Source organism: Dendrobates tinctorius, unplaced genomic scaffold, assembly GCF_039654945.1.
Source record: "Dendrobates tinctorius isolate UK_male_01 unplaced genomic scaffold, ASM3965494v1 ptg000456l, whole genome shotgun sequence".
Lineage (NCBI taxonomy): Eukaryota > Metazoa > Chordata > Amphibia > Anura > Dendrobatidae > Dendrobates > Dendrobates tinctorius.
This window is the reverse complement of record NW_027362118.1, coordinates 925,702-952,015: the sequence shown is the minus strand read 5'-3', so window position 1 is coordinate 952,015 and position 26,314 is coordinate 925,702. Positions and strand designations below refer to the sequence as shown.

The following is a 26,314-nucleotide window of genomic DNA, read 5'->3' as shown; positions in this document are numbered from 1 at the left end:
GAGTCGGCTGTTCTCTGAGACGGATGTCAAGCTCAGAGAAGATGAAGTGCGCCGGATCCCAGTGATCAATTGTACTTGCATTTTTTAGACGGACTGAGCACAATTGAAGTCCTGACCACCGGGATATGGCGATGTCAGCAGCGTGATCAAGTCATGTGATCACCCTGTTGACGTCATTCGACGGCGCCTCAGAGGCGCAAACAGCATCGGTGCTAAGTGCTCCAATGGAACTGAAGAAACTGACGATTTATTGTAACGGGGTTGGGGAAGATTTGAATACACAGCTTGGGGGGCAAGGAAGAGATGTATGTGTATACAATATGGGGAGAGGGAAAAATCTGAGACAGCAAATAAACCCTAACTAAAGTCTACTAAAATATAACCTTTATTGAAAAATTATATAATAATAAGATTAAAGTGCAATTAGAAATACAATAGTTGCTGACAGTAGAGGGATACATTTAGCCAGACCATTAGCCAGCAGGATAGGTATAATGTATAAAGCAGTAGAGCTATCACTACTGGGATACAATTTCCCAGGTCCTGGAATATAAGGTATTTATCTGGCCAATGGGACACAATTATCCAGATTTAGAGACAATGTATCAGTGACCATTCACTTACAGGATATAACTACACAGATTTAAGAGATAGAGGACTAAATAATAGTGTTAATAACAAGTCTCTACAGGGATACAGTTACCCCGGACAAAGCTCAACCTCTCTCTGTAGTGTTGTATATTGGTAATCGATGGTAATTGGTAATGCCAACTTGTCAGTTGTTATGTGCGGAGACTGATCGGAATACTGACCGGCATGTTGTAGCTCGTATTCAACTACTGCCCTCTGCTGCTCACAAACACTTGCCAACATATGTAATGTGGGGTTCCAGAGTATGGTCACGTCGCACACCAGTGTGTGAACTGGCACTTGCAAGAGCTGCTGAAGCACTGCTAGATCAGCGGCAGCTGTAGCTGTCTTGTGGAAATGTGCGCACACGAGGCGTTCCTTCACAAGTAGCTCAGGCAAATCGGGGTGTTATGCCTGTGTGGTAACTCACTTGGGAAATAGGTTATACACTAAATAGCTGCAACTGACCCTGACGGTTCTTGTACAGAATAGATCTCTTGGCACCGCAGTCCCTAGTGGTGCCTACGGGGCAGAGCTAGCCTAACCACAGACTAGGAGATGGCAACTTGGACCTATCTGCCTAAAAGGCTGTCAAATTGCTTCATGTTCCTTCTAAAGAACTGGAGGGCAGAGCAGAATGTGAATTCAAGTAGTTATTCCTTCCAGATTAAATATTAGAACATCCATGGTGCAAGATTAAAAACATGTTCATTCTGACGCGTTTCTGGCTGAAGACCTTAGTCGTAAAATAATCTTGTACCATGAATGTTCTAATTTTTTACCTGGATGGAATAAAGGTGACTTGAATTGTATATTCTTCTGTGATGCGCTTCCTTTTTTTCTTATGTATCTGTCACCAGTAGTCAACAGTTTCTGGATTTAGTCATAACTGACTGACGAAGCGGCGATACGCGTGGGGCCTCTTCCCACTCTCCCTTCTTGTCCCCCTCGGGACTTCTTGCCGCCCCCATGTCAGTGTCTGGCTTTCTCATTTTGGGTGATCATACTTTTATTTCATTATAGCATTCTCAGTCAGTTATGCCCATTTTTTGACGTCATCTGTATTGTCACAACTATTTTAGGGTGACTTCTTTGCATACATGCTTTGGTATATGTGGGAGTCTCTATTTTCTGACTGTTTATACCTGTGCAATGGGAAATGATGTTGATTAGTCGCATCCTGCATGTACCATCACCCATTCTGTTTATATTTGTAGTTATAGGTTCATTTATCATTATCACCGTATGACACATGTATTTTCTTTCTGCATATGCTGGGGGCTGCCATTCACCCATTACATGGGTTGTATTTAAGGCTTATGGGCTTTTTGGGGACTTTTGGGCTATTGGTTTGTTGTGTATTTTAAATGTTTTTAAAGTTACCATGTCCATGATGAAATAAAGGTTTTCTCACTTTTTTATATACGGAGGTGTATACCGGGTTATTTGGCTTTTCTTTTTCTCCGTGTCTTTTGGCTTCATTAGTTTATAGGCTAGGTGTTGCACTCTATTTGGGATCATTATTGACATTAGTGTACCCTTTTTTGGTTAGCGTTGGTCTCATACTATATACAAAGCACTATGTGAGGACTGATATTGAATATAGAGAGGATATGTGGGGGCTCATACTATATATAGAGAGGCTAGGGGGGTTCTTACAATGTATGTGGAGGGGCTATGTAAGGGCTCATACTGTATGTAGGAAGCTAGGTGTGAGCTCTTACAGTATATAGAGGTATAAAGGGGGCTGTATATGGGTTCATATGGTATGTAGGGGGTGTCAACATATTTAATTCTACTCAATATTAAGTTATACAATTATTATTAATATAAAATAATAATAGTAATTAATATGTTATGGTCTCTCATATAGCCACTTGGGAAAATTAATAGCCCAATCCTGGTATATAGTAACACTGTCTATAGTGTCCTCCCCTATTTTCTGGCCATTTATCCTACAGCAGCATGTCCACCTCCACATCCAACCATCCATATCATCTAATCTTCTGTAATACTGGGATATATGGGTTATTATTGTCGATTTATCACTGTTCACATCAGTGGAAACTACTCCGGAATTACAATGTATGGTAATAATGACATTTTGGCATTTTTTGAAAGTTTTAAGAGGTCAAGATGGATAATTAGAGTCAATTTCATTTATATGGTAATGAATGGGTTGTGTGGCCTGCTCTGGTCTCTGTAAATAACTGCTGCTCCTGCTGCTGATGTCACGGAATGTTGAGGTTTCTGACTCCGCCCCCTTGCCTTATGACATCACACACATTGTGTATGGAGCTGCAGAGCCAACATTCCGTCTGACAGTTGCAGACGGTGGAGAGAGCGGTAAGTCGGCTCTATGTCATCTCTTGTTGTGTCCTTCATTCTCTTCTATCATCTATTTCTCATGTATTTTTTATTCATTATGGAGTCTTTATTCTATATAATACAAGCAGGTCCAAAATAATTAGTGAACCCCTCAGATTAGGAGCTGTCCAAGCATTACAGCTCTTCTACCAATAGTAAAGGGAGATGTATAGGGTGTGACGGGATTTATCTTCAAGCCCAGAAATGACAGCGATTTACCGATTATCCATCACATGATTCTGGCTTCTGACTTTCTTGCTCATCAGCTCCATAGATTAGTTATAATTGAGAGGATCCCCTCAGCCAGAACTGGAACATGACGACTTCTCGATTTTTAGGCCATGTATTGTTAGAGAATCATCCAAATCTGGGAGATTAAAGTTATATCCTGTAAAGGGAACACGTGTAACATGAAGATAACTATGTAATTGTCGGATGTTATTGAGACATATAGTAATATACAGTCCAGATCAAAAATATAAATCCAACCAATATTGGGAAATCCTTGTACAACACCGATGTATATACATATTAGCTCCATATGCAGTGAAGCTAGTCAGATCTTCCCCCACATTGGAGGATTCATAGCGTTTGATCTCTAGTATATTGGGCAATGCACTTCAATGGAAGTGAGGTTCTTGGCTCCGCCCACATTAGCTCTTATTTGTCATTTCACGGAATGTTTTGGTGCTTAGTTTTGCCCCCATAAGCTACTACTACTACCAAATGTTTTGGTTGTTGGCGTCACCTCCATTAGCTTCTACTTGTGATGTCACTAATGAGGATAGTAGCCCTTCAGAAGACAATGGCGCTTGTCTGCCTGTTAGCAGGTGAAGGGGGCACTTGCGCTGTTATAGGTGAGCAATGCTGCTCCTAGAAGATGCACATGATTCAATAATGGATAAAGTAAAGGAGCTGCAGCAAAAAGCTGGGGATATATCCAAGGAGGGATGGAATCCCTTTTTCTGGATGGGGTCTATCAGAGTTGGGTTACATAATTTACTCTCAACTTTTCAAAAGCCCACACAGTATTGGTAGTGATAGGATTGATGATGTTGAGCTTGATTGCCGGGAAATTATTAATGTGATGTGATTCTCACTGCAGGAAATTAATTATATATTGGAGCCACTGGAAGACACAGGCGGAAGAGGGACACTGTGCATGAACAATATATGGATCCTTTGCAGCCCAATAACTCATCATAATGCCCAATTTCATCTGCTTTGGAGGTGGAAATGGGTCCCCTTACCTCTTGGCTCGTGGGCAGTTGCACAATTTGCACCAATAACATGTCCAACACTGTCCACCCCTGAATGGAACCACAGCTACAGAGGTGACCGTCTGATAGCCTAGCTCAACTACCCACCTCTCCTGAAGACCCTTTCAGCTTTTTGAGACTTGGGTGGAGGACATCATCTCTGAAAATAGGGTCCCACAGCTGCACCCCAACAGTTTGAGCAGACACTCCTAAATGAGTAAATAGCCTGAGATCAGAAGGGGGCGCATAGCCCCTCACTGTGTCACTGAGGATGATAGCATTCTCCAGGGATTACTCTGGACTGTTTCTTGTGGTGGGATGCAGGTTTGGAATGCTGTCGTCATCCTATTAGATAGATAAGAATTAATATATGTGTGTTTATGCTTTAAAGGTAATCTGTCACCCCTCCCCCCCGAGACGTATATGACCTATTAATATGGGCATACAGGTAATAGAAATGTTATGCTAGACCTACCTGTATGCCTCATATTAATGGTCTTGTGGATATATTATGTCTTTATGCTAAAGATCAGCCCAATAACTCATCATAATCCACAATTTTATCTGCTTTGGAGGTGGAAATGGGTCCCCTTACCTCTTGGCCCGTGGGCAGTTGCACAATTTGCACCAATAACATGTCCACCCTGTCCACCCCTGAATGGAACCACAGCTACAGAGGTGACCGTCTGATAGCCTAGCTCGACTTCCCACCTCTCCTGAAGACCCTTTCAGCTTTTTGAGACTTGGGTGGAGGACATCATCTCTGAAAATAGGGTCCCACAGCTGCACCCCAACAGTTTGAGCAGACACTCCTAAATGAGTAAATAGCCTGAGATCAGAAGGGGGCGCATAGCCCCTCACTGTGTCACTGAGGATGATAGCATTCTCCAGGGATTACTCTGGACTGTTTCTTGTGGTGGGATGCAGGTCTGGACAGCTGTCGTCATCCTATTAGATAGATAAGAATTAATATATGTGTGTTTATGCTTTAAAAGTAATCTGTCACCCCCTGAGACGTATATGACCTATTAATATGGGCATACAGGTAATAGGAATGTTACGTTAGACCTACCTGTATGACTCATATTAATGGTCTTGTGGATATATTATGTCTTTATGCGAAAGATCAGCCCAATAACTCATCATAATGCACAATTGTATCTGCTTTGGAGGTGGAAATGGGTCCCCTTACCTCTTGGCCCGTGTGCAATTTCACAATTTGCACTAATAACATGTCCACCCCTGAATAGTACCATAGGAAGGATGACTACAGCTACAGAGGTGACCGTCTGATAGCCTAGCTCGACTACCCACCTCTCCTGAAGACCCTTTCAGCTTTTTGAGACTTGAGTGGAGGACATCATCTCTGAAAATAGGGTCCCACAGCTGCACCCCAACAGTTTGAGCAGACACTCCTAGATGAGTAAATAGCCTGAGATCAGAAGGGGGCGCATAGCCCCTCACTGTGTCATTGAGGATGATAGCATTCTCCAGGGATTACTCTGGACTGTTTCTTGTGGTGGGATGCAGGTCTGGACGGCTGTCGTCATCATATTATATATATTAATTCTTATCTATGTGTGTTTATGCTTTAACGGTAATCTGTCACCCCCCGAGATGTATATGACCTATTAATTTGGGCATACAGGTAATAGAAATGTTACGCTAGACCTACCTGTATGCCTCATAGTAATGGTCTTGTTATTGAGAAATGTTATATTCTTTTTTTAAGTTTATGAGTTCTTCCAGGCACTGGGGCTTGCATTGCCTGGAAGAAATCCCTGCCTTCTCTCTTCATTGTAATACTAACCCCCTCTCATGCACGGCAGTTTTGGCCCTGGAATCCCATGCCTGCGCCCTGCACTCCCCCAGAAATACATATCTCATCCTCCCTTCTATGGGTACTGCACTCAGGGATCTTCTGCAGAGGTGCCGGCGCCTTCCGCTCCAGTAATCTCTGGTGTGCGCGCCGACAAGGTGCATGGCTCAGGCGCAGGATTCTGGGGCTATTACTGGCGCTGATGGGAGGAGGGCAGTATTGTAATGAGGAGAGAGGGCAGGGATTTCTTCCAGGCAGAGAATGCCCCGGAGCATGGAAGAAATCATTAACGTAAAGACAGAATATAACATTTCTCCACAACAAGACCGTTAATAAGAGGTATACAGGTAGGACTAGTACCTATTACCTGTGTGCCCATATTAATAGGTCATATATGACCTTGGGGGGGGTGACAGTTTCCTTTTAATATAGATTGACTGAGTACTTAGATGAAATGGCAACTGTAGGTAGCCAGGAATGGATGTCTGACATCCCATGATCTATGTAGACTAGCTACATACTTCATGTAGGCAGGGACAGGGCCGCCATCAGGGCATTACTGCCCGTACTAGTGTATGGTGCCCGGTGAGCAGAAGCAAAGAGGGGGGTCGGACCTGCTTCAGTTCCTTAGATTGTGTGCAATACTCTTTGTTGTTTTTATATTATGTTTCTCTGGTCTCACAAAATGACCTTATTTTTATTGTGTTATATGTTATTGTTATATGTGTTGTTTTTGTTTTGTCTGTTTTCTCTTTTGTTATTGGCACTGTAATTTTGCACTTTATGTAATTGACCAAAGGATTTAACTAAATGACTCTTATGAAAATAGATTTAGTTAGCAAAATATTTAGTGGGAATGTGTTATGAAGCTTTTATGTTTTGGGCATTGTCCACTCTCTACGGTAGTTATTATTATTAACCAATGAGTATATTATTATTACTATTATTATAGCACCATTTATTCCATGGCACTTTACATGTGAGGAGGGGTATACATAATAAAAACAAGTAGAATAATCTTAAACAATACAAGTCACGACTGGCACAGGAGGAGCGAGGACCCTGCCCGCGAGGGCTCACGATCTACAATTATATGAGATGATTAAAAGGCATTTAGTGCAGAAATTCAGCATAGCCTATATTTCTATTTCCCATATTTCATATTTGTTGCTGTAATTCAAGAAAGGCCATATTAGTAAGAGCCCTATCATCTCAAACACATTCGTGACCAATAAACAGAACATGGCCAATCCTTTTAATCATAGTTAAAAAAGTTTTGCAAGAATTGAGTTTAAAGTATGTAACCCCTTATATCATAAAATAATAAACAGAAACAACTTTTCTAATAGACTGGGACTTCCAGAAGAGATCCCTTATTAGCAGTCACCTCATTATCATAACAAGCAGGATTACAATGAGAGATAACAGAATCCACCATTCCCAGTAGGTAATGTCACAGCTCTCCTCTTCCCCCTTCCTGCACAATGACATCTGCATGAAACTAAACATGAGAACATGAATAGAAAACTCTCCCAAGGAAATAGAGTCCCCTATAATGTCTTATGATATACATACACATGTATATGTCCAATATCCATATCTCCAAACAGGCAAGAGAGCAGCTTCCATAAATGTTCAGGAAACAGCATACAATAATCTGCAATCAGAAATACAGATTATACAAAAGATTATAACAATAGGATCTCAATTACTTTAAAAAATGTATGTGACACATTCCCTTAAAGAAAAATAAATAGAAAATATTGCTAATAAGATTATTGGATATTTTAAGAAACGTTTAATAGGTTAGAGTAGAGTAGGGCCCTGCCAAAAGAGTCTACCTTGTCGTGGTGGCAGGCTTAAAAAATCCGTTGGTCAAAACAAAAGCTGATGGTTATGTATGTGATACGGTTCCATGGGAACAGTTAGTGTGTGATTGGTGAGGATGGGGCAGAAGAGTTTTTCCAAGAGTGGGTGGTGGGACTGTGGAAAGTTTGAGGGGTGTAGGCGGGGCTTGAGTGGAGGCAGAACTGGGGTGGAGCCTGGACGGAGTCTCATGGGAGCCCAAAAATTTTGCCAGTATGGGGCCCTGAAATTCCTTTTGGCAGCCCTGATCAGGAACATAGCTTCCATAATATGTGATAGTTTCATTATCACAATGGTGAGATAATGTGAAAGAAATGATAACTCCATTGTCTTACCCTTGATCTTAGTATCTCTTGGTACATGTATCAGAGATAGAATAACTGTTGTTGCTTTGCGATAGTTCCTTCTCCCATTTTCCTTTATTTTCCCTTGTTTCCCCTTTTTTTCCTTTATTTTGTTTAACTCTATCTTGTATAATAATTAGCGATGCTGGATGAACCCGGTCGGACGGAGCGCAAAGAGAGGGGAATGTAGATTTAAAATCTTCTTTTATTAATGTAGTCCAATGTGATTAATATAAGAAGATTTTAAATCTACATTCCCCTCTCTTTGCGCTCCGTCTGACCGGGTTCATCCAGCATCGCAACCTCCTTCCTCTTTGGAGGCACCCGGCAGGAGCTGCATTGATCTCCCCAGAGAAGGCACGGCTGGCGCTCCTCTGTGACCGTCATTACCTGGATTGTATAATAATTAGGACATTTTCAATAAAAACAATTTGAACAGGATATAGAATATCTGCCTGGTAAAAAAATGCTTTTGTGACTCCTTTGTGAGCATCATGTGCTAGAGAAGAGCCACGTCCGGCTGAACCAAGGTGCAGGGTGATGATGGACTTTATCTGGTCACGTCACATTCTTCATGGTGCCCATCAGGAGGTGGCCAGTGGCTGTGATTTTTTTTCTCATGCTGAATTAGTATGAGATACAGAGTACAGCTCTGCTCTGCCCCATGGTATAATATTGGGTCTAGCGCCATCTGATAAGACATCGGATAGTTCTCGACCATATCATATACTTATGTGAACGAACTCTCATTGTAATAAACTAATTTTCTTTTCATTTGGAGCAGATGTGATCATGTTGGCTTATTATCCAAAACAGGAGCCTCCGCTCAGGGCCGTATTTAGAGTTTGTGCTGCCCTGGGCACTTTTAGTGCTGCCCCCCCATTGATGAGTATGACTAATGCAGACACTGTCGTCAGGGACTTAGGCTACTGTCACATCAGCCATTTTTGCCATTCGCGGCAGATCCGGCAAATGCTGTACTTGCAGCAACGGAAAACAACGCTGCGAGCTGTGATTTTTTTGTTTCACTGCAAGTTCAAAACCGCAAGTGCAGCAGATGTTCATAATTCCCACAGGGAATGAATGAGGCCGAACGCAGTGTGGCCATAAGTGATCCGTTACGGGGCAGAGGCGGAAAAACTGCCGGCAAAAATCGCTGCGGCATCCATCGGACCGGACCGCCCCCGGGTGAGTGTAAGAAAACTTCTTTTTCTCATCTTTCAGGTTAGATCGGGGGTTTATCTGCAGCGTTATAGAATGCTGTAGATAAGCCCCTAAAGGCGGTGGCCGCATCTTACAGCAGCAAAACGAGGCAACAGGTTCCCTTCTATAGAGTAATATCAATGAATGAATATTGCTCTTAATATTATGTCACAATACCAGGATCTGGGGATCTTCTGAGGTCACGAGCTCTCTGATGCGATGTCGCTGCCTGTCTCACCGTCTTCCTCTTTGGACACTGCAGTGTGGTGGACAAGAAAGCATTAACTGGTTAACAGCAAGAAGTCTGGTGTCTATGTTCTAACAGAACTAGAAACTCTCCCCATCCCATGTCCAGCAGACATTGGAGGATCACTGGATGGATTTTACTATTCTATTACTGCCAGTCCCTGAATAAGGCCTTATTCATACCTCCGTGTTTAACCCCTTTCTGCCATGTGACGTACTATCCCGTCCATGTGCCCTGGGACTTCATTCCCAGGGACGGGATAGTACGTCACAGCGATCAGCGGCGCCCACGTGGTGAGCGCCGCTGATCGCGGCCGGGTGTCAGCTGATTATCACAGCTGACACCCGGCACAATGTGTCAGGGGCGGTCACGGACCGCCCCCGACACGTTAACCCCTTGCACACCGTGATCAAACACGATCGCGGTGTACCGGGAGTTAACCCCTTCACCCCCAAGGGTGGTTTGCACGTTCATGACCAGGCCAATTTTTACAATTCTGACCACTGTCCCTTTATGAGGTTATAACTCTGGAACGCTTCAACGGATCTAGGCGTTTCTTAGTCTGTTTTCTCGTGACATATTGTACTTCACTTTAGTGGTAAACATTTTTCGCTATAACTTGCGTTTATTTATGAAAAAAACAGAAATATAGCAAAAATTTTGAAAATTTTGCAATTTTCAAACTTTGAATTTGTATGCCCTTAAAACAGAGAAATATGTGACACAAAATAGTTACTAAATAACATTTCCCACATGTCTACTTTACATCAGCACAATTTGGGAAACAACATTTTTTTTTGTTAGGAAGTTATAAGGGTTAAAATTTGACAAGCGATTTCTAATTTTTACAACAAAACTTACAAAACCATTTTTTTTAGGGACCACCTCACATTTGAAGTCACTTTGAGGGGTCTATATGGCAGAAAATACCCAAAAGTGACACCATTCTAAAAACTGCACCCCTGAAGCTACTCAAAACTACATTCAAGAAGATTATTAACCCTTCAGGTGCTTCACAGGAGCAGAAGCAACGTGGAAGGAAAAAATGAACATTTAACTTTTTTGTCACAAAAATATTTTAGCAACAATTTTTTTATTTTCCCAAGGGTAACAGAAGAAATTGGACCCCAAAAGTTGTTGTCAAATTTGTCCTGAGTACGCTGATACCCAATATATGGGGGGGAACCACTGTTTGGGCACAAGGCAGGGTTCAAAAGGGAAGGAGCCCCGTTTGACTTTTTCAACCTAAAATTGGCTGGAATTGAGATCGGACGCCATGTCGCGTTTGACGAGTGTCTGATGTGCCTAAACAGTGGAAACCCCCCACAAGTGACCCCATTTTGGAAACTAGACCCCCTAAGGAACTTATCTAGATGTGTGGTGACCACTTTGAACCCCCAAGGGCTTCACAGAAGTTTATAACACCCGGGCGTGAAAATAAAAAATCATATTTTTTCCACAAACATGATCATTTAGTACCCAATATTTTGTTTTCCCAAGGGTAATAGGAGAAATTGGACCCCAATGGTTGTTGTCAAACTTGTCCTGAGTACGCTGATACCCAATATGTGGGGGGGAACCACTGTTTAGGCACATGGCAGGGCTCAGAAGGGAAGGAGCCCCGTTTGACTTTTTCAACCTAAAATTGGCTGGAATTGAGATCGGGCGCCATGTCAAGTTTGACGAGCGTCTGATGTGCCTAAACAGTGGAAACCCCCCACAAGTGACCCCATTTTGGAAACTAGACCCCCTAAGGAACTTATCTAGATGTGTGGTGACCACTTTGAACCCCCAAGGGCTTCACAGAAGTTTATAACACCCGGGCATGAAAATAAAAAATCATATTTTTTCCACAAACATGATAATTTAGTCCCCAATATTTTGTTTTCCCAAGGGTAACAGGAGAAATTGGACCCCAAAGGTTCTTGTCAAATTTGTCCTGAGTACGCTGATACCCAATATGTGGGGGGGAACCACTGTTTGGGCACATGGCAGGGCTCAGAAGGGAAGGAGCCCCGTTTGACTTTTTCAACCTAAAATTGGCTGGAATTGAGATCGGACGCCATGTCGCGTTTGACGAGCGTCTGATGTGCCTAAACAGTGGAAACCCCCCACAAGTGACCCCATTTTGGAAACTAGACCCCCTAAGGAACTTATCTAGATGTGTGGTGACCACTTTGAACCCCCAAGGGCTTCACAGAAGTTTATAACACCCGGGCGTGAAAATAAAAAAATCATATTTTTTCCACAAACATGATCATTTAGTCCCCAATATTTTGTTTTCCCAAGGGTAACAGGAGAAATTGGACCCCAAAGGTTGTTGTCAAATTTGTCCTGAGTACGCTGATACCCAATATGTGGGAGGGAACCACTGTTTAGGCACATGGCAGGGCTCAGAAGGGAAGGAGCCCCGTTTGACTTTTTCAACCTAAAATTGGCTGGAATTGAGATCGGACGCCATGTCACGTTTGACGAGCGTCTGATGTGCCTAAACAGTGGAAACCCCCCACAAGTGACCCCATTTTGGAAACTAGACCCCCTAAGGAACTTATCTAGATGTGTGGTGAGCACTTTGAGCCCCCAAGTGTTTCATTAAAGATTATAATGCCCAGGCGTGAAAATATAAAATCCTGTTTTGTTCCCACATAAATGATCATTTAGTCCCAAATTTTTAATTTTCCCAAGAGTAACAGGAGAAATTGGACCCCAAAAGTTGTTGTCCAATTTGTCCTGAGTACCCTGATACCCCACATGTGGGAGAAAACTACTGTTTGGGCACACGTCAGGGCTCGAAAGGGAAGTAATGACGTTTTGGAAAGCAGACTTTGATGGAATGGTCTGCGGGCGTCATGTTCTATTTGCAGAGCCCTTGATGTTCCTAAACAGTAGAAACCCCCCATAAGTGACCCCATTTTGGAAACTAGACCCCCTAAGGAACTTATCTAGATGTGTGGTGAGCACTTTGAACCCCCAAGTGTTTCACTAAAGATTATAATGCCCAGGCGTGAAAGTATAAAATCCTGTTTTGTTCCCACATAAATGATCATTTAGTCCCCAATTTTTAATTTTCCCAAGAGTAACAGGAGAAATTGGACCCCAAAAGTCGTTGTCCAATTTGTCCTGGGTACTCTGGTACCCCACATGTGGGAAAAAACTGTTTAGGCACACGTTGGGGCTCGAAAGGGAAGTAGTGTTGTTTTGGAATGCAGACTTTGATGGTCTGCTGGCGTCATGTTCCATTTGCAGAGTCCCTGATGTGCCTAAACAGGAAAAAACCCACATATGACATCATTTTGGATACTAGACCCCCAATGAACAAATCTAGATGTGCCCCCAACTAATCTAATGTAAATTAGTAGTGCATGGAGGTGTGGTACAATTTGAAGCAATCCTTCATGCACAGGCCAGGTTTTTCGGGGCAGGTGTCGCACTGGTAAATGGTGTCCCTGCGTATTCCTTTTTTGTAACACACTCGACACCTTTTTTGCGGCTTACCTTTTCTTGGGGTTGGCGGGACCACCCCCGGAAAATGCTGACCTGGGACAATACGAGCACCTTCAGTTCCTGAAGTACTGGGGCCCGCTCCTTCCTGAGCGCCAAACATCATGGCCTTAACCACTACCTCCTGGAAATGAAGGTACGACGTATCGCTGGGGCATGCACATTGTGACAGCAGGAATGCGTTGAGCATTGCCATTTGGACGATGTGCACGGCCAGCTTTTTGTACCACACCTTGGCCTTCCTCAATGCATTGTACGGTTGGAGGAGTTGATCGGAGAGATCAACTCCCCCCATTTTTTTGTTGTACCCCACTACACATGTCGGTTTGAGGACCTGTGTAGAGGTACCCCGTACAGTGCAGAGGGTACTGCCATCACCGTGTATGGTGGTCAAGAGATGGACATCTCTCTTGTCCTTGTACTTGACCACCAGCAGGTGGTCGCTACATTGGGCTCTGCTCTCACCTTTTCGGAGCATCTGCCCAAGTAGCATCTTCGGGAGGCCTCTCTGATTTTTGCGGACAGTACCGCAGGCTGCGGTACGTCGCTCAGAGAGGGATTTGTAGAGTGGGATGCTGGTATAAATGTTATCAGTGTAGAGGTGATAACCTTTATCCAGCAGTGGTTGCACCAAATCCCACACAATTTTCCCACTCACTCCCAGGAAAGGAGGACACTCAGGGGGTTCAATCCGGGTGTCCTTCCCTTCGTAAACTCTAAACTTGTGGGTGTACCCTGAGGTACTCTCACACGAATTATAGAGTTTGATTCCGTACCTGGCCCTCTTACTGGGCAGGTATTGACGGAATCGCAGCCTTCCCTTGAAGTGAACCAAGGACTCATCCACGCAGATGTTCCTTTGGGGCACGTACACTTCAGCAAACTTTTTGTTGAAGTGTTCGATGACCGGCCGAACTTTGAACAGACGGTCAAAGTTGGGGTCATCTTGTGCGGGACACTCTGCATTATCAGTATAATGCAGAAACTTGTGGATGGCCTCAAAACGCGTCCGGGCCATGACCATTCGGAACACTGGAGTGTTGTATAAAATATCAACACTCCAATATTGCCGAATTTCCGGCTTCTTCAGTATCCCCATATGAAGGACCAGGCCCCAAAACTGCGTCATTTCAACTGCGTCTACAGGAGACCAGTTTGAAAATGTTGAACGCGGGTTTTGCTCCAAAAATTGAAGAGCGTAAAAATTAGTTTGCTCCACCATGAGGTTAACAAAATCCTCAGAGAAAAAGACTTTGAAAAAGTCAATTTCTGTGAGGCCGGTGGTGTCAAACTTGATTCCTGATTCTGCCACAAAATCAGGAATCAGTGGCTCGTAATTTTCGGGGGGCGAGGTCCATACGGGGAGCACTGGGTCAGCTGCGGGCATGGTGGGCGCTGCCTCATCTTCTGTCCTGGAGCGTCTGCGTGGCGGTTCCGCAGGACCCGAGGAGGAAGATGAGGAGGGGGAAGAGGAAGAAGAAGAGGATGAAGAATCCGAAAAATAAAGAAAAGTCGGATCGTCATCCAAATCGCTATCATTTTCGGAGGCAAGTAAAGCATATGCCTCCTCCACTGAATAGCGCTGTTGGGATGAATTTGATGACATTTTTGTGTAAATATGGTGCTTGGGTGTACACTTTATTGAAAACTGTATGTGTACGTGAGGGGGGGGGGGGGGAGTGATTGGTGTAAAATTTCTGTAAAGAAAAAGCTGTGGAAAAAAGTCTAAAACAGCAGGCCCTAGCTGATAAGTGTCACTTATCAAAACTAGGCTGCTGGATGTGCGCAAGGGGTGGCGCAAGGGGGGGTGGAAAAAAAAAAAAAAAAGGAAAACGGCAAACTCTGATAAGTGAACTGTGTCACTTATCCAAGTTTCGCAGCTGCGGGATGTGTGTACGGAGGGGCTAAGGAAAAAAAAAGTGAGCTCAAGTGTTGATCGGTGAACTGCGTCACCAATCAACGCTCGGCGGCTGCGCACGGAGGTGGCGCAAAAGTGGGGTGGAGGGGGGTAAAAATAGGGGGAAGGGGGGATTGGGGTGGATGAAGAGAGATTGGGCAGGGATCAACAGTTAGGGTTGTAGTTAGGTGGCACAAAGGGGGGTGAAAAAAATGAAAAACAGCAGGCACAAACTTGGATAAGTGACGTGTGTCACCTATCCAACTTTTGCGGCTGCGGAATGTGTGAACGGAAGTGGCGCAAAGGGGGCTAAGGAAAAAAAAGCGAGCTCGAGTGTTGATCGGTGAACTGCGTCACCGATCAACGCTCGCCGGCTGCGCACGGAGGTGGCGCAAAAGTGGGGTGGAGGGGGGTAAAAGGGGGGTGGAGGGGGGTGAAGGGGGGTAAGAGGAGGGGTGGAGGGGGGATGGGGGGATGAAGATAGATTGGGGGGGTGAAGATAGATTGGGCAGGGGATCAGGGATCAATTAACACTTACAATTGTAGTTTTCTTTCTTCTTCTTCTTTCTTCTGCAGGGATTGTGATGCTACAAGCTGTGGCACCACAATACCCAGCACAGGAGCTCTTGCTGCGTCCGACCTCTCTGCAGGAATCCTCAGCTAGAGTGAGGACCCCTGCAGACAGGTCAGACAGGTCAGAGGCAGGTCAGGGGGCAGGTCACAGAGCGGTCACATCGCTGCTGTGACCTGTCATTGGTGGGATCGAATGATTACATCGATCCCACCAATCCCTGATCTGCCTGGTGACCATGGCAACTGCCTAGAATCGGAGCTCACAGCTCCGATTACTAGGCAGGTCATGCCCAGGTCACCAGCAGGGCACAGAGCGGTCACATGGTGACCGCAGCTGTGCCCTGTGGTTGGCGCGATCGCCGATCTAATCGATCGCGCCAGCCAACTCCTGCAGGCCCTGCTGGGCCTGCATCAGGCTCCAGCACGATCGGTGCTAATATAGCACCAATCCTGGCCGGTACTGGCAGGGCACAGCGGCGATATAGCGCCGCTGTGCACTGCGATTGGCGCGATCGATCAGATCGGCGATCGCGCCAATCCGGGTGCTTTTTGCCGGTGCCTGGCATTGCCAGGCACCGGCTCTAGGATCGAGTACATCGGTACTCGATCCCAGCCTAGGACATCATTGTTTCAGCCAAGCTGATTGGCTGAAACAATGAGAAACGCTGCGATTGGCTGTTCAGAATTGAACAGCCAATCACAGCGCTCTGGATGCCGGGGGGGCGGGATCGCAGCCCGGGATGCCGACGCCATCTTTTCTAAGGTGAGATGGCGTCGGAATTTTAATGCGATCACCGCGACTTTAGTCACGGTATCGCATTAAAGGGCCCGACGTACTATCCCGTCCACGGTCATACGGGCCCGGGTACCGTGGACGGGATAGTACGTCGGATGGCAGAAAGGGGTTAAAGGGAAGCATCGGCAGGGAGGGGGCTCCCTCCGTGCTTCCCTGAGCCCCCCAGAGCAGCGCAATATGCAGCGCTGCTGCGGGGGGCTCCTTCCCTGCAGGTCCCCGAATCCAAGATGGCGACGGGGACCTTCGGGGGCCTGCAGGGAGCTGGCTTCCTCAGTGCCTGCAAAGCGCAGACATGAGGAAGTCTGCTTCAATGCCTGTGACAGATCGCTGATCTGTCACAGTGATCTGTGATGTGACAGATCAGCGATCTGTCACAGGACAGTGATGTCCCCCCTGGGACAATGAAATAAAGTTAAAAAAAAAAAAGGTGTAAAAATAATTTTAAAATACAGTCATGGCCAAAAGTATTGACACCCCTGCAATTCTGTCAGATAATACTCAGTTTCTTCCTGAAAATGATTGCAAACTCAAATTCTTTGGTATTATTATCTTCATTTAATTTGTCTTAAATGAAAAAACACAAAAAGAATTGTCCTAAAGCCAAATTGGATATAATTCCACACCAAACATAACAAAGAGGGTGGACAAAAGTATTGGCACTGTTCGAAAAATCATGTGATGCTTCTCTAATTTGTGTAATTAACAGCACCTATAACTTACCTGTGGCACCTAACAGGTGTTGGCAATAACTAAATCACACTTGCAGCCAGTTGACATGGATTAAAGTTGACTCAACCTCTGTCCTGTGTCCTTGGGTGTACCACATTGAGCATGGAGAAAAGAAAGAAGACCAAAGAACTGTCTGAGGACTTGAGAAACCAAATTGTGAGGAAGCATGAGCAATATCAAGGCTACAAGTCCATCTCCAAAGACCTGAATGTTCCTGTGTCTACCATGCGCAGTGTCATCAAGAAGTGTAAAGCCCATGGCACTGTGGCTAACCTCTCTAGATGTGGCCGGAAAAGAAAAATTGACAAGAGATTTCAATGCAAGATTGTGCGGATGTTGGATAAAGAACCTCCACTAACATCCAAACAAGTTCAAGCTGCCCTGCAGTCCAAGGGTACAACGGTGTCAACCCGTACTATCCGTCGGCATCTGAATGAAAAGGGACTGTATGGTAGGAGACCCAGGAAGACTCCACTTCTTACCCCGAGACATAAAAAAGCCAGGCTGGAGTTTGCCAAAACTTACCTGAAAAAGCCTAAAACATTTTGGAAGAATGTTCTCTGGTCAGATGAGACAAAAGTAGAGCTTTTAGGGCAAAAGCATCAACATAGAGTTTACAGGAGAAAAAAAGAGGCATTCAAAGAAAAGTACACGGTCCCTACAGTCAAACATGGCGGAGGTTCCCTGATGTTTTGGGGTTGCTTTGCTGCCTCTGGCACTGGACTGCTTGACCGTGTGCTTGGCATTATGAAGTCAGAAGACTACCAACAAATTTTGCAGCATAATATAGGGCCCAGTGTGAGAAAGCTGGGTCTAACTCAGAGGTCATGGGTCTTCCAGCAGGACAATAACCCAAAACACACTTCAAAAAGCACTAGAAAATGGTTTGAGAGAAAGCACTGGAGACTTCTAAGGTGGCCAGCAATGAGTCCAGACCTGAATCCCATAGAACACCTGTGGAGAGATCTAAAAATGGCAGTTTGGAGAAGGCACCCTTCAAATATCAGGGACCTGGAGCAGTTTGCCAAAGAAGAATGGTCTAAAATTCCAGCAGAGCATTGTAAGAAACTCATTGATGGTTACCGGAAGCAGTTGGTCGCAGTTATTTTGGCTAAAGCTTGTGCAACCAAGTATTAGGCTGAGGGTGCCAATACTTTTGTCCGGCCCATTTTTGAAGTTTTGTGTGAAATGATCAATGTTTTGCTTTTTGCTTCATTCTCTTTTGTGTTTTTTCATTTAAGACAAATTAAATGAAGATAATAATACCAAAGAATTTGTGTTTGCAATCATTTTCAGGAAGAAACTGAATATTATCTGACAGAATTGCAGGGGTGTCAATTCTTTTGGCCATGACTGTATATCGCTAAATAAATTAAAAAAATATATATATATATTCCCTAATAAATTCATTTTTTGGAAATAAAAAAAACAAAAACATTAAAAGTACACATATTTGGTATCGCCGCGTCCATAACGACCCGCCCTATAAAACTGTCCCATTAGTTAACCCCTTTAGCGAACCCCTTAAAAAATAAAAATAAAAAACTAAGCAAAAAATAATGATTTATTATCATACCGCCAAACAAAAAGTGCAATAACGCGCGATCAAAAAGACGCATATAAATATCCATGGTACCGCTGAAAACGTCATCTTGTCCCGCAAAAAACGAGCCGCCACACAGCATCATCAGCGAAAAAATAAAAAAGTTATAGCTCGCAGAATAAAGCAATGCAAAAATAATTATTTTTTATATAAAATTGTTTTCATTGCATAAAAGCGCCAAAACATAAAAAATGACATAAATGAGGTATCGCTGTAACCGTACTGACCCGAAGAATAAAAGGGCTTTATCAATTTTACCGCAGGCGGAAAGGTGTAAACGCACCCCCCCAAAAGAAATTCATGAAACGCTGGTTTTTGTTCATTCTGCGTCACAAAAATCGGAATAAAAAGCGATCAAAAGATGTCACGTTCCCGAAAATGGTATCAATAAAAACGTCAACTCGTCCCGCAAAAAATAAGACCTCACATGACTCGGTGGGTCAAAATACGGAAAAATTATAGCTCTCAATATGTGGTGATGCAAAAACTTTTTATAATAAAACGCGTCTTTTAGCGTGCGACAGCTGCCAAATATAAAAACCGCCATAAATAGTAAATCAAACCCCCCGTTATCACCCCCTTAGTTAGGGAAAAACAATAAAATTAAAAGAAAATGTATTTATTTCCATTTTCCCATTAGGGTTAGAGCTAGGGTTAGGGCTGAGATTAGGGTTAGGGGTGTGTTGGGGTTCGGGTTGGAGTTAGGAATTGGGGGTTTCCACTGTTTGGGCACATCAGGGGCTCTCCAAACGCAACATGGCGTCTGATCTCAATTCCAGCCAATTCTGCGCTGAAAAAGTCAAACGGCGCTCCTTCCCTTCCAAGCTCTGCCATGCACCCAAACAGTGTTTTACCCCCACATATAGGGTATCAGCCTACTCAGGACAAATTGCAAAACAACTTTTGGGGTCCAATTTCTCCTGTTACCCTTAGGAAAATAAAAAATTGGGGGCAAAAATATCATTTTTGTGCAAAAAAATGATTTTTTTATTTTCACGCCCGGGCGTTATAAACTTCTGTGAAGCACTTGGGGGTTCAAAGTGCTCACCACACATCTAGATAAGTTCCGTGGGGGGTCTAGTTTCCAAAATGGGGTCACTTGTGGGGAGTTTCAATAGTTTAGGTACATCAGGGGCTCTCCAAACGCACGACACCCGCAGACCAGTCCATCAAAGTCTGCATTCCAAAACGTCACTACTTCCCTCCTGAGCCCCGACGTGTGCCCATACAGTAGTTTACTCCCACATATGAGGTATCAGCGTACTCAGAACAAATTGGACAACAACTTTTGGGGTCCAATTTCTCCTGCTACCCTTGGGAAAATAAAAAAATGGTGACTAAGTGATCAGGTTTGTGGAAAAATTATGATTTTTTTCATTTTCTCGCCCGGGCGTTATAAACTTCTGTGAAGCCCTTGGGGGTTCAAAGTGCTCACCACACATCTAGATAAGTTCCTTAGGGGTCTAGTTTCCAAAATGGGGTCATTTGTGGGGGGGTTTCCACTGTTTAGGTACATTAGGGGCTCTCCAAATGCAACATGACACCTGCAGAGCATTCCATCAATGTCTGCATTCCAAAACGTCACTACTTCCCTTCCGAGCCCCGACGTGTGCCCATACAGTAGTTTTCTCCCACATATGGGGTATCAGCGCACTCAGGACAAATTGGACAACAACTTTTAGGGTCCAATTTCTCCTTGTACCCTTGGGAAAATAAAAAAAATGGGGACTAAAAGATCATGTTTGTGGAAAAAATACGATTTTTTTATTTTCATGCCCGGTCATTATAAACTTCTGTGAAGCACTGGGGGTTTAAAAGTGCTCACCACACATCTAGATAAGTTCCTTAGGGGGTCTAGTTTCCAAAATGGGGTCATTTGTGGGGGGTTTCCACTATTTTGGTACATCAGGGGTTTTCCAATCGCGACATGGTGTCCGATCTCAATTCCAGCCAAAAAAGTCAAATGGCGCTGCTTACCTTCTGAGCTCTGCCATGCGCCGAAATAGTCGTTTACACCCACATATGGGGTATCAGCGTACTCAGGACAAATTGCACAATAACTTTTAGGGTCTTGTTACCCTTAGGAAAATAAAAATTGGGGGTGAAAAGATTATTTTTGTGGAAAAAATATGATTTTTTTATTGTTCCGCTGTACGTTATAAACTTCTGTGAAGCCCTTGTGGGTTCAAAGTTCTCACCACATATCTAGACAAGTTCCTTGGGGGGTCTAGTTTCCAAAATGGGTCACTTGTGGGGGGTTTCCACTGTTTAGGTAATTCAGGGTCTCTCCAAACGTGACATGGCATCCGATCTGAATTCCAGCCAATTTTGCATTGAAAAAGTCAAACGGCGCTCCTTCCCTTCTGAGCTCTGTCATGCGCCGAAACAGTGATTCCCCCCACATATTAGGTATCAGCGTACTCAGTACAAACTGCACAATACCTTTTGCGTCCAATTTCTCCTGTTACCCTTGGTAAAATAAAAAAAAATTGAATCTGAAGTATTTTTTTGTGAAAAAAAGTTAAATATTCATTTTTTTAAATATTCAAAAAATTCCTGTGATGCACCTGAAGGGTTAATAAACTCCTTGAATGTGGTTTTGAGCACCTTAAGGGGTGCAGTTTTTAGAGTGGTGTCACTTTTGGGTATTTTCTATCACATAGACCCCTCAAAGTGGCTTCAAATGTGATGTGGTCCGTAAAAATAAAATGGTGTTGCAAAAATGAGAAATCGCTGGTCAACTTTTAACCCTTATAACTTCCTAAAAAAAAAAAGTTTTGGTTCCAAAATTGTGCTGATGTAAAGTAAACATGTGGGAAATGTTACTTATTAAGTTTTTTGTGTGCCGTATCTCTGTGATTTAAGGGCATAAAAATTCAAAGTTGGAAAATTGCGAAATTTTAAAAATTTTCGCCAAATTTCCGTTTTTTTCACAAATAAACGCAAGTTAATTGAATTAAATTTTACCACTAACATGAAGTACAATATGTCACGAGAAAACAATGTCAGAATCACCGGGATCCATGGAAGTGTTTCAGAGTTATTACCTCATAAAGTGACAGTGGTCAAAATTGTAAAAATTGGCCTGGTCATGAACGTGCAAACCACCCTTGGGGGTTAAGGGGTTAACTGACCCAATTTAGAAAATAGGCATAAATGGATCAAAGCTAAAGCAGAATTTGACCTTTAGCTGGACAGACTAGAAAGAATAAGGGGGAACCAAAAAACGTCTGAATTTTTAGATACGGTAATAAGGCTGGTTCATTATTGGCTCGCTTGGCAAAAGGTCGAACACCTATGATATTTATAGGTAGCCTGAATGATCACAAAGGTTCACCACAAACAGACCCAAAAATCATAAATGACAGCTGGCATAAATACTATAACACAGTGTATGAACAAGAACCAGTAGATGGAGAAGAGGGGAAGACATTCCTAGACAGACTATCCCTCCCAACAGTCTCAGAAGGTGAGAAAGATTCAACTCTACAATAAGAAAGGAAGAGATACTAGACACTATTAACTCCCTGAAAAATAGCGAGGCCCCCGGATCAGATGGGCTGCCAGGGGAGTTCTATAAAACATTAGTAGAAGAGGTTTCTTCTCCACTGGTGGAAGTTTTTAATCAAATCCTAAAAGAAAAGGTATACCTGCCAACAGGAAATACGGCTAATATTAAAGCACACTACCATGTAAAAGTTTACGGTCACTTAGAAATTTCCTTATTTTTGAAAGAAAATAGTTTTCTCTAATGAAGCTAACATTAAATGATTCAGAAATACACCCTATACATTGTTAATGTGGTAAATGACTATTCTAGCTGCAAACATCTGGTTTGTAATGCAATATCTTCATAGGTGTATAGAGGCCCATTTCCAACAACCATCACTCCAGTGTTCTTATGGTACTTTGTGTTTGATAACTGTGTAAGAAGCTAATGGATGGTTAGAATATCCTTGAAAAGTATGTAAGTAAGTATGTTAGCACAGCTGAAAACAGTTTGGCTGATTAGAGAAGATATAAACCTGACCTTCCTTTGAGCTAGTTGAGAATCTGGAGCATTACATTTGTTGGTTCCATTAAACTCTCAAAATGGCCAGAAAAAAACAGTCTATTCTCGTTCTTAGAAATTAATTCTATATAAGAAATTGCCAAGAAACTGAAGATTTCCTACAACGGTGTGTACTACTCCTAGAGCAAAAACAGGCTTTAACCATAGTAGAAAGAAAAGTAGGAGGCCCCGCTGCACAACTGAGTAACAAGTACATTAAAGTCTGTAGTTTGAGAAATCGATGCCTCACAGGTCCTCAACTGGCAGCTTCAATAAATAGTACACGCAAAACGCCAGAGTCAACGTCTACAGTGAAGAGGCGACTCCGGGATGCTGGCCTTCAGGGCACAGTGGCAAAGAAAAAGCCATATCTGAGACTGGCTAATAGAAAGAAAACATTAATATGGGCAAAAGAACACAGACATTGGACAGAACAAGATTGGAAAAAAGTGTTATGGACAGACGAATCCAAGTTTGAGGTGTTTGTATCACACAGAAGAACATTTGTGAGACACAGAACAACTGAAAAGATGCTGGAAGAGTGCCTGACGCCATCTGTCAAGCATGGTGGAGGTAATGTGATGTCTGGGGTTGCTTTGGTGCTGGTAAAGTGGGAGATTTGCACAAGGTAAAAGGGATTTTGAATAAGGAAGGCTATCACTCCATTTTGCAATGCCATACCCTGTGGACAGCGCTTGATTGTAGCCAATTTCATCCTACAACAGGACAATGACCCAAAGCACACCTCCAAATTATGCAAGAACTATTTAGGGAAGAAACCGGCAGCTGGTATTCTGTCTGTAATGGAGCGGCCAGCGCAGTCACCAGATCTCAACCCCATTGAGCAGTTGTGGGAGCAGCTTGACCGTATGGTACACATGCCAAAGGTCTGCAATGCTGAAATTGCTGCCAAGGGGGCATTCTTTGACGAAAGCAAAGTTTAAAGGAGAAAATTATTATTTCAAATAAAAATCTTTTTTTCGAACCTTGTCAATGTCTGGACGAGATTTTAACCCCTTACAGACCGCTGACGGGATAGTACATCAGCGCTCAGTATCCTCTGCTTTGATGTGGGCTTCGGCGGTGAGCCCACTTCAAAACCTCGACATGTCAGCTGTTATAAACAGGTGACATGTGCCGGCAATAGGCGCGGGTGGAATCAAGATCTGCCCGCGCCTATTAACTAGTTAAATCTCACTGTCAAACACTGACAGCGGGCATTAAACTAGTACTTCCGGCGTCCAGCCAGAAATGAGCGTATCACCAACCCCCGTCACGTGATCGGGTGTCAGCGTTGCCATGACAATCAGAGGTCTCATAGAGACCTCTATGGTTGTTGCCGTCAGATTGCTATGAGCGCCAATTGCTGTATTACTGCTACATATGGGTGATCTGCTCATCTCCCATATGTAGCAGAGCCGATCAAGTATGGCATGCTTCTACTCTCCCATGGAGGCTATTGAAGCATGCCAAAAATAAGTGTTTAAAAATTAAAGAAAATAAAAAACATAAAAATTCAAATCACCCCTCTTTCGCCCCAATCAAAATAAAACAATAAAAAAAATCAAACCTACAGATATTAGGTATTACCGCATTCAGAATCGCCCGCTCTATCAATAAAAAAAGGATGAACCCGACTGCTAAACGGCGTAGTGAGAAAAAAAATCAAATGACAGAATTACGTTTTTTTTGGTCGCCGTGACATTGCATTAAAATGCAATAACGGGTGATCAAAAGAATGTATCTGCAAAAACGTGGCATCATTAAAACCATCAGCCCGGTACGCAAAAAATAAGCCCTCACCAAGCACAAGATCACGAAAAATGGAGACGTTACGGGGCTTGGAAAATTGTGCTTATTTTTTAGCAAATTTTGTATTTTTTTTCACCACTTAGATAAAAGAGAACCTAGACATGTTTGGTGTCTATGAACTCGTAATGACCTGGAGAATCATGATGGCAGGGCAGTTTTATCATTTAGTGAACCGAGCAAAAAGGCCAAGCAAGAAACAAGTGTGGGATGGCACTTTTTTTGCAATTTCACCGCACTTGGAATTTTTTTCCCGGTTTTGAGTACAAGACATGGTAGAAGCAATGGTGTCGTTCAAAAGCACAACTCATCCCGCAAAAAATAACCCTCACACGCCCATACTGACGGAGAAATAAAAAAGTTATGGCTCTGGAAATAAGGGAAGCGAAAAATGTAAAAAGCTCCATTCATTAAAGGGAATCTGTCACCCCATTTTAGCCCTATCAGCTGCGGCCACCGCCATCAGGGGCTTATCCACAGCATTCTGTAATGCATTCTGTAATGCTGTAGATAAGCCCCCGATGTAACCTGAAAGGTAAGAAAAACACGTGAGATTATACTCACCGGGGGGCGGTGGGTGTTGCAGTCCGGTCCAGGGCCTCCCATCTTCATACGATGACGTCCTCCTCCTATCCCTCGGCTCCTGCGCAGGCGTGCTTTATCTGCCCTGTAGAAGGCAGCGCAGAGTACTGCAGTGCGCATGCGCGGGACCTCTGTGACCTTCCCGGCCCCTCGCACTGCAGTACTCTGCTCTGCCCTCAACAGGGCCAATAAAGCACGCCTGCACAGGAGCCGAGGGAGAAGTTAGGAGGAGGACATCATCGTATGAAGATGGGAGGCGCCGGACGGGACGCCGGGGTGAGTATAATCTAACGTGTTTTTCTTATCTTTAGGTTACATCGGGGCTTATCTACAGCATTACAGAATGCATTACAGAATGCTGGAGATAAGCCCCTGATGGCGGCGGCCCCAGCTTATAGTGCTAAAATGGGGTGACAGACTCCCTTTAAGGGGTTAAATTCATTTGGCAACTCAATAGATGAATAAAAGTCGGAGTTTTCATGGAAAACACAAAATTGTCTGGGTGACCCCCAAACGGAGCAGTCGTGTATTACACAAGCGACTCCCCTGAGGGTTAATAATCCTCCCTGCCCCCTAGATGAGCCCCCAGAGGTGGAGGGGGTAACATGGGGCCACTTGTGGGGTCTCTGCTGTTCTGGTGTCAGAGCTCTTCACACGTCACACGGCGTCCGCCGTCTATCCCAGTCACAATGGCGCCCCTTCCCTCCTGAGCCTGTGGGGTATCGGCACTCAGGAGACACGGCGCACTGTGCGGCCTCAGCGCTCCTGTCACCTTTGGGACAATGATACATTGGGGGAAAGTCACATTTCTGTGAGGAAATAAAGTACAATTGTCATTTCTTCCTTCCACATTGCTGAAATTCCTGTCACACTGTCCGAATTCAGAGATTGTCCTGTCAGAAAGGAGAACACAGGGAGCGAAAGGGTTAATAGGACTCACAGGAGGAACCGGCCCAGAAAGCAGAAGGTGCAGGAGGGTCCGACACATATATGACTGCTCTGTGCACAGGACCTGTGATGAGGTCACAGGAGGGGAGG

The 26,314-nt window shown here is 43.9% G+C and overlaps 1 long non-coding RNA gene across 2 annotated transcripts; it reads right to left on the bottom strand.

Annotated features, from left to right (window-relative positions):
* Positions 1 to 381: 381 nt before the first annotated feature.
* LOC141077564 (uncharacterized) lies at positions 382 to 26,314 on the bottom strand. 2 transcript variants are annotated; one of them, XR_012227588.1, is made up of 4 exons: positions 26,217 to 26,314; positions 9,666 to 9,744; positions 7,651 to 7,732; positions 382 to 3,385 (listed from the first exon to the last, which is right to left on the bottom strand). It is a non-coding gene; the product is annotated as an uncharacterized lncRNA (long non-coding RNA). The 2 variants fall into 2 exon arrangements; XR_012227587.1 differs by lacking the exon at positions 382 to 3,385 and having other exon boundaries at positions 7,314 to 7,732.